Raw genomic sequence first — 12,304 nt, forward strand, 5'->3', positions numbered from 1 at the left:
TGTGTGTGTGTGTGTGTGTGTGTGTGTGTGTGAGAGAGAGAGAGAGAGAGAGAGAGAGAGAGAGAGAGAGAGTGTATGTTTGTGAAGGTGTGTATGTCTGTATAGGAGTGTACATTTGTGAGTACATGTGCATTTTAGTGTGTATGTGTGTGTGTCTGCATTTGGGTATGTGAGTAAGTATGCAAATGTGTGTGTGAGTGTATGTTTGTGAAGGTGTGTATGTATATATGAGAGTGTACATTTGTGAGTACATGTGCATTTTATAGTGTATGTGTGTGTGTTAGCATTTGAGTATGTGGGTGAGTGTGTGTGTGTGTGTGTGTATTATCTAGCACCCACTGGGCTCAATACATCAATATTGCTTTCTGCACTGCCTGCTATTCCTTCATCTGTTGCACACAATTCCTAACTCCTAAGACTTGGTTGAGCAGAGGTGTGCTTGGAAAACATACAGAGAGGAGACTCCAACACCTGCCTTTTACCAGATGTGTGTATGGTGGTGCTGAAACAGTGTGTTCAAATAAAGAACAACACACTTAGAAGAACATCCAGAGAGGTTTTAAACTACAAAGAACCACGCTAGTAGCACCTTGAAATTCGACCTCAGTCTCTCTAGCTTGAAATACCTTCAAGAAATTCTTTGGTATCAAAGAACATACCTATTTCTGGTAGTTTTAAGCTATAATTGTTCAAGCTCCCTGGTGGGAAAGAAATGAAGTCTATCACAAAGAAAAACATCTCAATAAAGACCTCCAAAAGAGGGAGAAAGCTCTCACTGGTACACTGAAAATATTCAACAGAACTCTTCCATAGCTAGGGCTGGGGCCACAGCCAGAGAGGGGACCCAAGTCAAGGGAGGAGCAGGAGAGAATCATGCAACGGTGTCAGTTCTGAACAAGTTCAAGTTGCTCAGCACAAGTCATAGATTATTTAGATTACAAAGGATATGAAGTAAGTGGACTCCCTTCCCAGGACACTTGCCTTCCTAGAACGGCAGACAGGTACGTTAACTTCCCATAAATAAATGCCTAAACACACCAGCTACAACCATCTCCCATAAGACACTATCTGCTTCCTTCATGTGGGTTGAACTTGACCTTCAAAGCCCTTGAAACACAGAAAAGAAAGGTCCTCTTTTCTGACATTTATGAGTGTTTTTTCTGCTTGGCTGCCTTTTACCACCAGAACAATAGACGAAGCATGTAGTCGGAACTGCTATAAACACTGGCGCATCGCGGGAAAGACAGACGGTTTTATTCCAGGCAGGTTAGAGCCAATCGAATCAAATCTAATGCTCTCCCTCTCTAGAAAGCCTACTACTATGTTCAATTTATTTTTTGATTAGAAGTGCAACATGATGGGCCTCTGCTGGACCACAATTAAACGATACCGAGGTTTGCATTTTCTCTATGAACAACTCAGACGAAACACTAGGTTTTAAAGATTAGAAGGAAAAAGAGAGAGAGAGAGAGAGAGAGAGAGAGAGAGAGAGAGAGAACACACCACTCTCATACTAAAGTTAGAAGACACCAAGGGAGATGTGTCCTCAGTATCTATTGACTTTGAAAATGTATTATTTCTATTCGAACTGATGATAATATGATCCTGAGAGAGAGTTGCGTGTTCTGGTCTTCAGAAATTTGAGAAAAAGAACTTTCTGAAAATATCAGTTTGAATCAGCAAAGAAGGGGCTTTTTGCGTATTTAAATACTGTGACTGAAGGATGGCCAGCGATGCCTTCAGGAGGTACGAAGAACTATTTTCTTTCCATTGAACAAACCAACAGTCCCCATCAAAACAGAGCATTGTTAGTAAGCACCCAGCAAGACTACATGGATGCCCCGACCCATTTGCATGAGGGACCAACCTGCCTTCCATAGCAAGTTTTCACTGAGCAAGAAGCCATTCTACTCCTCCCACTGCTCACTGAAGGCATGAAGTAAAAACCCAGCCACGCACATGCGCACACCCTCCTAGCACAGCCCCATGAGCGTGCACACACCCTCTGTCCTCAGGCAACACTGTGAGCCTGTTAGGCAACAGCAGCCTATTGTATGTGAAAACCGCAGGTTTAGACTATGACAAACACACTAATGATGGCAATGATGACCAGGAGATGATGATAATCAAGATGACTATGTTGGCTTTCTCTTTCCTATTACAAATTTTATGGATATTACCAAAGTACATGATGCCCTTGGCAGAACTGCAATCCACCATTATACCATGTACGAAGAATATATGCCCGGAATGTAAGGAAAAGGATGTAGCAAGGTATGAGTAGGATTTCCAAAAGACATTCAGGAGTTTCTCCATTGACCTGTCAAATGACTAAAGAACGGCAGTGATGACAAAAAGGGAAGAATGTGTCTTGGATGCCAATCGACCTTGGGTCCAGTCTGAGATCTTCAATTAGCAGTATGGCCACAGCCTTTGTAGACACCTGTCTACAATCAGTAGAGAGGTAAACTGGATCTGATATTTTCTGGAGTCAATTCTAGCCCAATCTATGAATTATATGATAGCCCACTGCTGTCCTACTAAGGAAGTGACCTTTATGGAAACTATCAAAGTATCTACATTTTTCTGCTGCCTAACTCCACTGAGCAACACTGCAAAAGTTCCAGCCCTACACAAAAAGCACTGTCCATTAAACAAATAAACAAACAAAAAAATTGGCATGATATTACTCTTGTTCAGCCAACCCCTATGCAGTCACATTGTGAGACTTTATGAGTGTGGTTTCTGACATTCCTAGAAGACACAATCTCACGGCAAACTCCTTGGACCTCTGGCTCTTACAATCATCTCACCCCCTCTTCCACAATATTCCCTAAGCCTTAGGAGCAGGAGTGATATATATATATATATATATGTATATGTATATATACATATATATATATATATATATATATCCTTTGGAACTGGGCTCCGGAGTGCTGTAATTTTGACTGGTTGTGGTTTTCTGTATTGTGTCTGCCTGTTGTAAAGGGAAGGTTCCTTGATGAGGAATGAAGACGACACTTCCCTGTGGGTTTAAGGGCAGATGTCACCGGTGTTCACTTACTAGGTTTGGGCTAAGCTGCTCACCTCATTTCCACTTTAATTCCACATTATAAGTCCAAGGTATGGCAAAGAACTTCCTCTAAAAAACTGAACAGTAAGCCAACCTTCGTTAAAGGCACTTAGTGGATACCAAATTTTGTGGTTTTGTCTCAGAGAGCCCTGTGGTTTCTTTCATTATTTTTTTCCTTGACTGAGGACTTTTTAAAAAAAGATCTTTTCTTTATTTACATATCAAATGTTATCCCCTTTCCTGGTTTCCCCTCTAAAAACCCCTAGCCCATCTCCCCTCCCCCTGCTCACCCAACTACCCACTCCCTGCCCTGGCATTCCCCTACACTGGGACGTCCAGCCTTCTTAGGACCAAAGGCCTCTCCTCCCATTGATATCCAACAAGGCCATCCTCTGCTACATGTGCAACTGGAGCCATGGGTCCCTCTACATGTAATCTTTGGTTGGTGGTTTAGTTCCTGGGAGCTCTGGGGCTACTGGTTGGTTCATATTGTTGTTCATCCTATGGGGCTGCAAGCTCCTTCAGCTTCTTTGGTCCTTTCTCTAGCTCCTCCATTGGGGACCTGTGTTCAGTTGAATGGATGGCTGAGAGTATCCACCTCTGTATTTTTCAGGCACTGGCAAAGCATCTCAGGAGACAGCTATATCAGGCTACTGACAGCAAGCACTTGTTGGTATACACAGTAGTGTCTGGGTTTAGTGACTGAATCTGGGATGGATCCCCAGGTGGGGCAGTATCTGGATAGTCTTTCCTTCAGTCTCTCCTCCTCCTGTGGGTATTTTGTTTCCCCTTCTAAGAAGGACCTAAGTATCCATCCTTTGCCTTCTTCTTGAGCTTCATTTGGTCTGTGAATTTTATCTTGGATATTCTGAGCTTTTAAGCTAATATCCACTTATCAGTGAGTGTATATGATGTGTGTTCTTTTGTGATTGGGTTACCTCACTCAGAATAATATTTTCTAGTTCCATCCATTTGCCTAAGAATTTCATGAATTCTTTGTTTTAAATAGCTGAGTAGTACTCCATTGTGTAAATGCACCACATTTTCTGTATCTATTCTTCTGTTGAGGGACACCTGGGATCTTTCCAGCTTCTGGCTAATATAAATAAGGCTGCTATGAACATAGTGGAGCATGTGTCCTTATTAAATGTTGGAGCATCTTCTGGGTATATGCCCAGGAGTGGTATAGCTGGGTCTTCAGGTAGTACTGTCCAATTTTATGAGGAACCGCCAGTCTGGTTTCCAGAGTGGTTGTACCAGCTTGCAATCCCACCAGCAATGGAGGAGTGTTCCTCTTTCTCCACATCCTCGCCAGCATCTGCTGTCACCTGAGTTTTTGATCTTAGCCATTCTGACTGATGTAAGGTGGAATCTCAGGGTTGTTTTGATTTGCATTTTCCTGACAACTAAGGATGTTGAACATTTCTTTACGTGCCAATCAGTATTTCTCAGTTGAGAATTCTTTGTTTAGCTCTGTACCCAATTTTTAATAAGGTTATTTGGTTCTCTGGAGTCAACTTTTTGAGTTCTTTGTATATATTAGATATTACCCTTTATCGAATGTAAGACTGGTAAAGATCTTTTCCCAATTTGTTGTTTGCCATTTTGTCCTAGACAGTGTTCTTTGTCTTACAGACGCTTTGTAATTTTATGAGGTCTCATTTGTCAATTCTTGATCTTAGAGCATAAGCCATTGGTGTTCTGATCAGGAAATTTTCCCCTGTGCCCATGTGCTCAAGGCTCTTCCCCACTTCCTTTTCTAGTAGTTTCAGTGTATCTGGCTTTATGTGGAGGTCCTTCATCCACTTGGACTTGAGCTTTGTATAAGGAGATAAAAATGGACTGATTTGCATTCTTCTGCTTGTTAACTGCCAGTTGTGCCAGCACCATTTGTTGAAAATGCTGTCTTTTTTCCACTGGATCGTTTCAGCTCCCTTGTCAAAGATCAAGTGACCATAGGTGTGTGGGTTCATTTCTGGGTCTTCAATTCTATTCCACTGATCTACCTGCCTGTCACTATACCAATACCATGCAGGGTTTTTTGTTTTTTGTTTTGTTTTTGTTTTTTTCACTATTGCTCTGTAGTACAGCCTGAGGTCAGGGATGCTGATTTCCCCAGAAGTTCTTTTATTGTTGAGAACAGTTTTTACTATCCTGGGTTTTTTGTTATTCCAGATGAATTTGGAAATTGCTATAACTGTATGAAGAATTGAGTTGGAATTCTGATGGGGATTGCATTGAATCTGTAGACTGCTTTCTGCCAGATGGCCATTTTTACTATATTAATCCTGCCAATCTATGAGCATGGGAGATCTTTCCATCTTCTGAGGTCTTCTTCGATTTCTTTCTTCAGAGACTTGAAGTTCTTGTCATACAGATCTTTCACTTGTTTGGTTAGAGTCACACCAAGGTATTTTATATTGTTTGTGACTACCGTGAAGGGTGTCATTTCTCTAATTTCTTTCTCAGCCTGTTTATCCTTTGAGTATAGGAAGGCTACTGATTTATTTGAGTTAATTTTATATCCAGCCAATTTCCTGAAGTTGTTTATCAGCTGTAGGAGTTCTCTAATGGAGATTTTGGGGTCACTTAAGTATACTATCCTATCATCTGCAAATCGTGATAGTTTGACTTCTTCCTTTCCAATTTGTATCCCTTTGACCTCCTTTTGTTGTCTAATTGCTCTAGCTAGAATTATACTGAATAGATAGAGAGTGGGCACCCTTGTCTAGTCCCTAATTTTTGTGGGATTGCTTCAAGTTTCTCTCCATTTACTTTGATGTTGGCAACTTATTTGCTGTATATTGCTTTTACTATGTTTAGGTATGGGCCTTGAATTCCTGATCTTTCCAAGAGCTGTGGTTTCTAGTTCCTTGGCTCATGCACCTTCCACAGAGGCATTTTCAGATCTGTTTCCTGCAAGTCTGTGTTGGCACTGTGGAAAGCACCACTTGTGTCGCCGACTGCTTCCCACTGACTATCCTGAGACTGCACTGATAACACATTATCTGAGATCAGGGTTGAGAACATTGGAATTTCCTGTGAGGTAGAAGTGAACACTGCCTGCTTCGTAAAATATTTATTTATTTTTGTTTGTTTTCTAAGACAGTTTTTCTATGTAGTCTGGATGTCCTGGAACTTGTTATATAGACCATGCTGGCTTCAAATTCACAGAGAACCACCTACCTCTGCCTTCCATGTGCTGGGATTAAAGGCATGCACCAACACATCCAGCTTGCTTTCATGTGTGCACACACATGCATGCACAAGCCATGGTACACATGTATGGCAGTCAGATGAGTCAGTTCTCTCTCACACCATTCAAGTTCTGGCCATGACACTCAGGCTTTCAGTCTTGGCAGCAATTATCTTTAGCTACTGAGCCCCCTTTTAGTGATTCCTTCAGAATATTAACTTCCTGAGATGGCAAAAGACCGATACAGGCAATGCTTGGTGACTGGCTACAATGAATAATAATCTAAAGAACTACCTTGGAGGGACCACAAAATAGCGCTGTGTGGTTTCCTCCACGAAACTATCTCTTTTGACAATAAATCTCTACCAGCAGCAGAGCTTGCTCAGTGTGAGGCTGTAGGCCCGAGAGAGATTGCTAATGAGATGAGTTGTCCACTGGTCTAGGGAGGAACACAAGACCCCTCCTGTCTCACTCCTTCTCCGTCTCATCACTCCAAGTGCTATATAATGTGACATTCACACTTTACTGAAGACGTTCCAGGCACAGATTGCACTCCCTAATCAGCAGATTGTCTTTCATTTTCTTGCAGACTTGAAAATTAATGATGGCTTCCTTTCATGAAATTCTTTCTTTTTTTTTCAATGCTGTATTAAATGAGAAGGGGAACATGGGCTAGCAAGGACAGCTTCCTGTTTTCTTCTTGAAGCCCTGTGCCCTTGCCAAGGCTCCTCCATAGCTGCAGCACCAGGAGGGGGCTCGAGAAGCATACACTGACTTAGCACTAGCTCCTCAGATCTCTGACAGCCAAACTGCTCCTTCAGGACCGAGACTTGGGATCCCGCTTGATTCCTTTACGTCTGTAAGTCCTCCTCAGTTCACTCCTCGCAGCACACACCAGTGCTACTTCCAAGCTGGTAACTGGTTCCTGGGGGGCTCCCTGGCTGGGCTGTGGCACTCAGAGCAGAAGAGTCAGCTGAGCTTCATGCCCTGGCCAGCATTAGCTACACCAGGTCCCTGCAAGAGGGCACAGGGGGCCCCTTGGCTGGGGCACTGCAGTCCCAGAGCAACCTAGAGTTCTGATGAGCTGTGATTTTAATTAAGAAACTATTTCAGCATGCCATTGTAAAATATTCAAGAAGGCTCATCAAAAACGGAGCTTTAGACACTTCAGGTTCTTGCTAGGCTCCAGGACTGTTTTTATTTCAAGGATGGTGATCCACCATCCATTGCCCTCCTGCTCGAGAAAAGCCAGGTTATCATTCCGCTCCCCGTAGGCCCCTCTTAATAATTCAGGCACTACCCTGCTGATATTTCTCAGCCTGACCTTTTACATTTCAGCCACAGGAAGGGAAACCAGGCTGCCAGGCCCCAGCCGGGTGGTAAATAGGTTGGGCCAGGCACCCCATGATCCCACCCCCACCCCATCATTGTCACTCAGGATTATCTACCTCATGAAAGATGTTGTACCTCCTTCCCCACTTCCTTCTTCCATCCTTCCCTCCATCCTCCATCTTTCCCTCCCTCTGTTCTTCCCTTCCTCCCTCCCTTCTTCCCTCCTCCCCCCTATCATTGTCACTCAGGATTATCTACCTCATGAAAGATGTAGTGCCTCCTTCCCTCCCTCCCTTTCTCTGTCCTTCCCTTCCTCTGTCCTTCCCTCCCTCTGTCCTTGCCCCGTTCCTCCCTTCTGGAGGCACACATTCACTGATGAAATCATTGGAGGTGATACCAGCAGCAGCCACGTCTAGCTGCCCCTGGGATGTTAAGGCTAGGAGGGAATATGTTCTCAATAACAACCCAGTCCTGAGAAAAGTGTGAGGATAACAGCTGTGGAAGGAAAAGGAAGAGAAATCCAGACACAGCAACCGGGGCCAAAAGGACCTGTGTTCTGTCTGGACCTGTCCTCCCACCAGACCCATACCTTGGGGTCAGAGGTTTCCTTTGCAACACGATCTGTGATTCAAAGACAGAGCAGCTGTAGAAATATCTGCACCCTGGATAGGCAGGACATCTAGGGTGAAGAACACAAAATGGAACAAACAAAATTTTCTACCAGGAGATCATAAAAATAACAGGATATTCAATCCACATGGCTGTAGCAGTCTAATGAGGTGGGCTGGTGTGCCTTATTATTTAAAATAATCTTTAAAACATAGTATTAGATGAAAAGCAAGGGAGGGAGGGAGGAAAGGAAATTTAGGGGAGGAGAAGCTTCATTTGGCTTACACTTCCAGGTCATAGTGCATCATTCAGAGCTCAAAGGGGAACCTGAAGCAGAGACCATGGCGGGATTTACACCTGCTTCTTCACTACAGACTGAGGCGTATCCAGCTTTCCTATAAAGCCCAGGACCACCTGCTTAGGGAATGGTGCCACCCACGGTGGGAAAGGCCCTGCTACATCAATTAGTAACCAAGACAGTCCTCAACATCCATGCCCACAGACCATTCAAATCTGGGCAATCTCTCAATGAGAGTCACCTGTCAGGTGACCAGAGTCTATATAAACTGACAATCATGTTCCCCCAACATGTTCTTAGTAAATGTCTGCTAAGTTCCCACATGATTATTGGGGTTCAATGTACAAGTTCTGTGTCTCTGTGGGGAGTCCATCAATGCTTTGTTCATTGTCATTTATTGAAGTTAGTTTAATTAGTCATTTCAGCCACTTTTGTCCCCCTCGCCCCAGTGATGACTAGACAGACCCTGTTTGTCCTTAGTCACACCCAATGTTAAACTTTACATGTTGCCCTCTTTCGATGTTATCCACCCCCTGCCTCCAAGAGAACATTAAAACACCCTGAGCCAGGCACTGCTTGGAGGCTTCTGCCTGAGTTAACAGATTTCTACTTCAAAAGTAGACAAGAGCGATTCATGGAGCAAAGCCAGGGCACAGAGCCCACCAAAAAAATCTGACTTCCATCTGTGTTCAAGACCAGTGCCCCATGCTGCTGCTCAGAAAAAAAGAAGGAAAAAAATGTGTCCAAAATGCTTGAGAGAAATATCTGGCCTCACAGAGGGAGATCAATGGAATTTGCCCCAAATGGGGCTGTCAGCTTTTGGTAGTGTTTGTAACAAACGCAGGTGAGATTAAAGGTAACACACCAGAGTGTACTTAGCATGGGGTCCTGTAAACACAGGCTTCGGGAACATGAGAGAAGAGAAAGAGTAAGCCTGCATTTATTGGAGTTTGTGGCACTGAAAAAGTTAGCTTTTAGACAAGATGAAAATACACAGCAGCATGTGACATGCTTTAAAGGGAGAAGGCTGGTTCTCTGCCACACCAAGACAGGTTCTATACCAAGGGAATGTCATGGGTGTTTGTTCTCCAGATTCCCACAGTGAGCCTGATCACTGGTTACCTGTGCCATCCCAGGGCCAGGACCCTGAGTGTGGAGCTCTCCTGCCTGGCTCTGCCCGCTGCCCTTCCTCACACCCTCTGGGTCTTTGCTTACTTGTTTCTCCACGTGGAATGGAATGCCCTTCTCCCTGGGTGAGACCTCTCAGATTGAATCTCTGAGAGCAAGCCAATGTCCTGTCTGTCTCTGTCTCTTAAAGACCCCAAGCACCCAGCCAGACCTTCCTCCCTCATCAGATCTTCAGCAAAGCACTGCCCTTTGCAGCACTCACGAAGCCACTCCTGTGTGCACATGTGCTGCTCGGGCACAGATGCTGGGCCTGTGTATGCACGCTACTTCTGTGGACATATACTATTTCTGTACCCGTGTATGGATGCTCTTCTAAATTTTTTTAAGATGTATGTATTTACATGCTTACACTGTAGCAGTCTTCAGATGTACCAGAAGAGGGCGTGCTTCTCCTTGGGGCAGCGGCAGGCCAGAAAAGTGAGAGGCTCTCACTCAGCTACCCCAGCTGTTAGCAGCTCACAGCTTGAACAGTTTTCTGCCTCCATTTCTCCATCTATAAAATGGGATGAATGCTCCCACAAAACCTGTAATAACTGAATGTGGTCCAGGAAACAATGCCATCTGCTGTGCTGTGCTGTGCTGTGCTGTGCTGTGCTGTGCTGTGCTGTGCTGTGCTGTGCTGTGCTGTGCTGTGCTGTGCTGTGCCATGCTGTGCTTTACAAAAACAGTCAGGAGAGGTCTTAGACCTTCTTCCCATGTGGGCTGCACGGGAGAGCATTAAAAGGGCTGACTTTTAATCGTGCTTAAACTCCTTAGCTGTCAACAGCACATTCGCACAGGAGTGGGAATTCCCACATTGCTTTGTGAAGATCTATAAATGGGCTACCAAATCACTCGTCCAAGGTGGCGACTAGAAGATCTGCCAAGTGAGCTATGAACCCTCTAAACATAAGAGCTCCTCAAACCTCCTAGAACCATTCCGAAACAACTGTCTGGTTTGGAATGTGAAGGAACGAGGCCTCAGTCGCCACGCATTATGGGGCTCTATTCATGATGGGAAGCGTACACTGCTCCACACCTCTATGACACTGGCAGAAGAAAAGCAGCTTGCAATCCCCACAGCCAAGGACAGAACGTGTGAACACAGCCTGGAGATGGCACCCTGGTCACAAGGACCACCATCTGCATCTTCCTCTCCAGTCTGGAATTCTCAGCAAGGCTGAGACAACACTAGGTCAATGAGTTCTGCTTTTGAGATTATTATTGATTTCTTCCTACAGCCCTCTCTGGCAAGGCTGGAAGAGCAGACCTCGGAGCATGCTGAAGCACACATGGTTTCAAGTGTGAATGGTTTTATTTCTCTCAGCCTCTCAATGTGCATTCTGAACAGAGTCTATTTTACCAGGACTCTTACAAACCGTGCCCTCCCGCCCACCTGCAACTCCGCAGAGACAATAAGGGGGAAAGGATCTGGGTGACTTCCAATTAATTCACCGAATGTCTCGGATGCACTGGTCCTAGTATCCTGCTCAACCCAAGCTCAAGTCCTGGGGTTTATTCACATCCTGTCCCAAATCAGCTTTTATAAAACTAATTCAAGTTTTCACCTGGACATCTCAGTGTCGCTATAGAAAACTTATCCAAGGTTAATTTGCTTTCCCATTAAACATCAGCAAACCAACTTCCTTAAAGATTTCTTATTTTGTGAATGTTTGACCTGCATATACGTCTATGTGCCACGTGTATGCCTGGTATTTACAGAGACCAGCAGAGTGCATTCTCTCCCCTGAAGTAGATTATGGATGGCTGTGACCCATACCATATGAGTGCTGGGAACTAAACCAGGTCCTCACAGGGCAGGGAAAACACAGAACCTACTCTCCAGGTCACCAAACAATGTTTACATTGTTTTTATCTGGGTAGGTTTGTTTGCTTGCTTGGAGAGGGTCTCACTATGTAAACCTTTTTCTATTCTTACCTGATTAGGTTAGTGGGTCAGTAGGTTAGTGGGTTCCTGAGTTAGTGGGTTAGCTTGTTTGCTGGGACAGGGTCTCACTATGTATGTAACCCTTTTTCTATTCTTACCTGATTGGGTTAGTGGGTCAGTAGGTTAGTGGGTTCGTGAGTTAGTAGGTTAGCTTGCTTGCTGGGACAGGGTCTCACTGTATAATCCAGGCTATTCTGGAACACATGACTCAGAACCATTTCATAGTTCCACAAAAATGTGATTTCTTCCATTCTTTTAAAGAGTTGGTTTGGGACAGGGAATGGATGAACCTTAAAATGATCTCAATCTCACTATTATCCTCCTGCCTCAGCCTTCTGAATGGTAGTGCAATAGGTGTGAACCATCCCATCTACCTTCCCCACAACAAGCTTTGACTTTACAATTCCCAGCTATTTGACTAAAGTATGACAACGGCCACATCCACATCGTGGCATCCCATTCACCACAGGAAAAGGAAGGGAGGCTGCAGTTCCTGGCCCTGACCCCTCCCTCTTCCTCCCACAGGCCTGGATGATTAGAGACTCCACCTCACCCTTCACCCTTTCCTCCTAGGCTGGAACAGAGAGCAGATACAGAGGCTTAGAGCCCTTTCAGATGCATGTGATCTGGGAGGCAGAAACAGAGGAGGAGGAGGAGGAGGAGGAGGAGGAGGGGGAG

At 44.5% G+C, this 12,304-nt stretch overlaps 1 protein-coding gene across 7 annotated transcripts in view; it reads right to left on the reverse strand.

Annotated features, from left to right (window-relative positions):
* Positions 1 to 12,304, reverse strand: part of St6galnac3 (ST6 N-acetylgalactosaminide alpha-2,6-sialyltransferase 3) — a 513,109-nt gene that overhangs the window by 322,527 nt on the left and 178,278 nt on the right. Inside the window, exon 2 of one of the 7 annotated variants that reach the window (XM_029475444.1) lies at positions 8,194 to 8,283. The exons of the other annotated variants lie outside the window; for them this stretch is intronic. The gene's annotated coding sequence lies outside the window, so the exon portion shown is untranslated. The remainder of the gene's footprint in view (positions 1 to 8,193; positions 8,284 to 12,304) is intronic. 7 annotated transcript variants of the gene reach the window in all.

The sequence above is a fragment of the Mus caroli genome, chromosome 3 (assembly GCF_900094665.2).
Source record: "Mus caroli chromosome 3, CAROLI_EIJ_v1.1, whole genome shotgun sequence".
Classification (NCBI taxonomy): domain Eukaryota; kingdom Metazoa; phylum Chordata; class Mammalia; order Rodentia; family Muridae; genus Mus; species Mus caroli.